The sequence below is a fragment of the Microtus ochrogaster genome, chromosome 18 (assembly GCF_000317375.1).
Source record: "Microtus ochrogaster isolate Prairie Vole_2 chromosome 18, MicOch1.0, whole genome shotgun sequence".
NCBI lineage: Eukaryota > Metazoa > Chordata > Mammalia > Rodentia > Cricetidae > Microtus > Microtus ochrogaster.
In genome coordinates this window covers 16,962,482-16,968,481 of record NC_022020.1, presented here as the reverse complement: position 1 = coordinate 16,968,481, position 6,000 = coordinate 16,962,482, and positions in this window count along the sequence as shown.

Here is a 6,000-nt window from a genome sequence, read left to right as displayed (position 1 = left end):
CATGTGTTCTTCCTGACTCTGCTTCCCCAGCATTGAGTCAGCCCATGTGTTCTTCCTGACTCTGCTTCCCCAGCATTGAGGTTGCAGTTCTTTGCCTCCTTGTCTGTATTTCATCACCTCAGTTCTGAGAATCTAATTCATGTCTTTTTACTTTTGAGGCAAATGCTTTTCAGATTGGGTGGTCTCTCCAGATTTATGACTAATATCCATGATGCAAAAAGAAACAGAAACAGACACGAAGGAAACTTGTATGTGAAAGGAAGCAGCTAATGGATCTTGACAGCATAATGGAAAATTCCTGGCATTTCCAGGATTCACACAACACTAAGGAGAGGCAAAAGAAAATTCCTAGGACCTTCGAGGCTCATAGAGTCCTCTCTCATGGCAGGAGCTGTGAAATCTCTTGTGGGAATGTGCTCAAGGTAGTTCCTTCCTTCTACAACCCTTTCCTGAAATGACTGGCATTTCTAAATTGGCAGATTTGAACTAAAACTTAAGAGACTAGAGAAAAACATGGAAGGCGTGAATTCACAGTGGAGACTAAACAGTAATCTAGGAAGAAAGTCATGGCAGGTTGATAAAGATAGAGTGGTGGAAACAGAATGTGTGTTGGGTTTAGAAAATGCTGGTCCCAAGCTATAGAGATGGCAGAACCTTTTCAGTAAAATGCTGGTTTTGAGAGGATGTGCTTTGTTTCTTTGACAATGTGACAGATGGCTGAAGTGAAATAAAAAAAAAATTATCTAAATTGCAGCAGCCAGACGATAGGTAACTCACACAAGCTTTCTTATTATTTTTCTATTGAAAATTCAGCACAGCAATAACTATTTTCATGAATTCAAAACATGAAATATAGTATTGTTAATGGTAGACACACCCTCATTGGATAGTAGATTACAAGAACATACTGATTTTTTTCCTAACTAGACCTTCAGGATTCGTAAGTCTCAGCTACCCTATCATTTCTGCTCCTATGAACACCATAAATTTGGATATTTGAGATAATTCTTAAAAATAAAATCATGATTTATCTGTACTCCTGTGCATGGCACAGAGTAAGACGCTCAATGTTTGTCATGCTATGGAATTTTTTCATGCCTAATGACTTTGTATGAATACATGGTCCTTGTACATGTGAGAGTTTCCAGATTCTCAGCTCCTAAATGAAAGACACTATCTGAGCCCTGTTTATGAGCCTCAGACTTGTAATCCTAACGTTAAAGTACTCAGAAAGTGAACGATGATGATTTGAATTATTAGAAAAATAATTATTTATGGTTAAAATCACTTATAAGGGAGTTCCCACATCAAATAACCAATCTCATATCATTGTGTAATGTTAACTCCCTTTCAGACTATAACTGAAAATTGGTAAGATCAATTTACATGAATACATGTATACAAAAATATATAAATACATGCATTGATGAACATATACAAGTATGCGTATATCTGAATGCAAGCACAAGTATGTATGCATACATGGTATAAACACATTTCCAATATTTTGGAAAAGAGATTAATGGCATGTTGGTAACCCTAAGCCAATATAAACAGAAGAGGTAGTCTAGAAATCTATGACCCAAAGCACAGGATTCTGCTGTCAGCATGAGCTTTCAGGGAAGATAAGGGGGTTGAAGGCTGCTTTCTCCATAAGTAATATGTTTATGTATTATTCACAGTAGCAAATAATAGCAAAATGTCAACATTTCATTTTCCTCTTAAGAGCTTCTTTTGATTAGTGACCTAATTAACCATTAAGAAGAAAAGGCTTTTTAACTGCAAATATGAAAAGAGAAAGTGTTTTCTCGTAGCAATTTGTGATCTTAAAATGTCAGAGGCAGGCACATCATGGAGGGGCGACCAACCAGCACTTTTCAAAATGATGTGGTGTCAGAAGCATATGACATGGATTTGTTTAGCTTCTTTTTCAATTTTTTATTTTGTATTTATTCTGAAACAAGCAATGCAAATATAGCTATGGTTGCCCAAGAGATTTTTCTTTGCCTTTTGAAAGCCCTTCAACATTTTCTCTGACAGCCTAAAAAAGGTTGTTTTTAATCTATTTAATTTGACTCTAAATTCTCCCCAGATAATGACATATTTTCTCTTCTTCTTCCTGAATACATATGAGTAAAATGCAGAAGTCTTAACACACATACACACACAATTACTAAATCCAGCTTGGTTATATGCAATGTATTTTCCACATATACACATATTATTTACATATATATTTTGAATATATATACACACTCACAGGTAGTTGGCCTGCTTTCATGCTTAGTGGGAGGCCATGTGTCTAGGGAAAGAAAAAGGATAGAAGAGGATACTAGACATTCTCCACTGACTTTTATGTATGTGCTTCTCCATAGTAAATAAGGAAATAAAGTAACGATTTTATTAGGATATGCATAAACTCATATTTTAATGACATAATTCATTCTAGACATAATCATGCTATATGGCTTCTATACCATTATAAGATAATGGTTTTATGCAATAAGAAAGAAAGCTATTCTAAGAGCTTTCCTTCTTTTCAGGAAGCTCACGATGTTTGCATAGTCAAAATCTGAATCTAGACAAGATGCCTTATTATTCAAATCAAAATAGATTAAATTTCATTTTATTATTCCATTATAGTATCAAATTCATTAAATTATAGCAATTATTTTATTTCTCTCTTTTCCCAGCCTTCCTTGCTTACCTGTTAGTTGTGTATATGATAAACCCAGTGATAAGAAGTGTCTTGTTCTACTTCCCTTCCAGATACTGCATTTCCATCACCAAGCACAAACGATGTAGGCTAATAATTTTAGAGCATAAATGAATCCATATTTAATATTTATGTTTATTGAATTAATTGTAATTTGAAGTATCATATACCACTGGTGATACGATGTCCACTAAACTGTTGAGACTAAGTGACAAGCAGTGTGTCAGATTCCAAGAGCCAGAAATGCCAGAAAACCCTGTCTTATTGAACCCTCCAGACTCTGGATCCCGGAGTGTGCAGCAGTGTTTGGATGTCTGCCTTCTGATGAAGGAATACATGGTGAGTCATTAAGAAGCCACACAGTGATCGATTAACCTCTTAGTGTCAGGGAGTCTTTCAATATTATGACTCCTTCTTTGTTCTCAAGCCATACTTTATTTACCAATAAAGCACCTTGGAAGACAAAGAGAGCTCAACGGATGGTAGAAAATAAACACAAACATTGTTACATCACAATGCCAGGAAAGATGAGCATTGTTCACATAAACTCACACTTTGTGGCAAACTACTACAGGAGTAATAAATGAACTATTTAAGAAGCTATTTTAGAGGCCAGTTTGGATATGAGCATACTAACCTTGTTGAAAGCGATAAGTACAATTGTACTATTGTGGGATTAATGGCTGTGAAGGTTCCTACTCCCTATCTGTGCTCTTATTTCAAACTTAAGGTTCTAATAAAAACTATCCTGATGGTAGGCCTGTTTTACTTCTACACACTAATATGTGTCTGCATATATCTGATCATTTACACATATCAATATTCATGCATATCTATGCTAGTTCATGTGTATATATGCAACTTGTTCTCCACAACTTACTGGCCAGCCAACTCTAACATATGTCCAAAAACCTGAGCTTAGCAAAATCATTTCAGAGGTGGCTGGAATTTCCCAAGGTGAGGTAAAACAACTTGAGTCTTCTCTGTGGGCAGGCTCACCTTTTGAAATAACAGAAAATACAGACGTTAACATGAGTTCGTGAAAACATTGGGCTATAAGCACCATTCCTGAGCATGGACCACTCCCTGCCCTTGGGGAAACTGCCAGTACCATCAGTAACACTGAAGAACCTACAATCACAGATGAAATTTTAACAAGTAGCCAGCAGCTTCATCCTAATCTTTTGAGTTCTATCCATTCTTTTGTCTGACTAAAACATAGTTTAGCAAATTTCACATTTAAATACTTTTCTCATTAACAGGCCTTTGACAGGAGATTCCTGTCAGCCATTTTTCGGGTTTTCATGAAAGTGACTGGTCCAGCTATGAGAAATAACTCAACTACATCTCATCTTTACCTGTTGTGTTTCTTTGCTTACTATAGTTCCTAGTACAACCAACCAATCCTAGTTACTTTCCACAATTCATCCCTCCAGAGATCTTCAAACATAAATCCGGTCAACCTTTGAGGTCACCAGTTGTTAGTTTAGAATGTACAGATATAAGGTGGTGGAACCACAGTTCCTGTAGAAACAGTCCTAAAGTGTTGGCAGAGGCTGCTCATTCGTTGCTGGATGCCCTGATACTAAATATTCATACAGAAACTATCAATTACAACACTGCTTGGCCAATGACTCTAGCATATTCCTAACAAGCTCTTACGTCTTAAATTAACCCTTTCCTATTATTTTATATTTTACCACGAGGTCCATGGCCTACCAGAAAGGTTCCTGCTGGCGGCTTTCCTCTTTCTCCATGGGCGGCTACATGGCATCTCCCTGATTCTGTAAACTTTCTCCCAGCATTCAGTTTAGTTTTTTTTCCACTATTCTGCCCTATTACAGGCCAAAGCAGCTTCTTTATTCATTTACCAATAAAAGCAACACATATACAAACAGACTTCCCACATTACTAAAGTTAGTTCATTCATGGAATCAGTTGCATCTTTTTGGGATACTTCATGTTAGTAGATTGGAGACTGAGAAAATTATGTAGACTCTTAAATTTTATAGTCCCTTCCATTTATTTTAAAATGTCAAAAAAGACACCACTGCACTCAATTTCATTTCTCCAAAAGTACATCTTTGCATAGACTGGGAATGTGGAGTCCAGTTGTCACTTTTCAGCTTTCTCTTGCTTTTCCAACTTATTCCCAGCTGTAGGACTTCAGAACCTTTCCTGTTGTTTTCTTAATCACTCTAACAACAGTTTTCTAAACAGCAACTGTTTAGGTCCTCAGCTATAACCAACTGTTACTCTTCATAGAAAATTCAGATCTACATAGTATATGTCTGATATATTTCTAAGGCCCCAAGGTTTCATAATTAACCTCCCAAGACCCTCTGCATCATTCTCATTGACCTTCTTGGCAGTGTCCCCAAACAGTGCCTCAAGTCTACTCTTTAACTTTGAACTTACACTCCCTTTCCTGGGCTTAATCCTTCTGTCCATTCTCTACCATGGAAGATGTAATTCAACTGTCCATTGATTGGGCAAATCCCCTTCCATCACTCACTTCAGAATAACCCTGTACCCTGCTACACCATTCAGTGTTGTTTCTAATGGCAAACACAAAAATTGTGATGGCCAACCAATGGTATTCTCTCCATAGATAAATTTTTAAATCTTATGTGAACTTTTATCATTGAAATGTAGCTTTATTAATTAAGGCTATTGATCTTTTATAGTTAGCCTACATCTGAGGTTAATTTTGACCATTTATTCCTATGGATCAACACTGAGATATGAGGAAATATTTTAAGACACATTAGTTTTTCAAAAAAAATTTCAAGTATACTGTCAAAATGTATGGCCTGTATTATGGGAAGAATAACATGATTGTAAGCATAAACTAGACCAGGTTCTCAGCAGCACACCATAAAAACGTGCCACTCCACTGATATGTGACCTTTATAGCTAGTAGCATTTAAAATCATAGTCTTACCCAGTGCTGCATGTCATGCTCATTAAAATAACAATTAACCCTATAGACTGCATAGTGCCTTCAGTGTATTTTACAAGAGCAGCCCATGATTTCATTTCATGCAAAATGAATAGGAAAGGTCAGGCTGATATCTCAAATATTTTCTTTCCTTAAGTCACGATATGAACAGGAAGAAAACCAGCATAATTAAATTCACAGGAACATGAGCCAACAGCTTCATAAGGAAGGCAGAGATAGTGAAAATAAAGGCAGCCAAATTCACCTGTAGGTTGTCATAGTGAAAGATAAGAAACTAAAGTCTAGAAGCCACAGATAAGAGATGGGTGGAAGTCCCAGTATG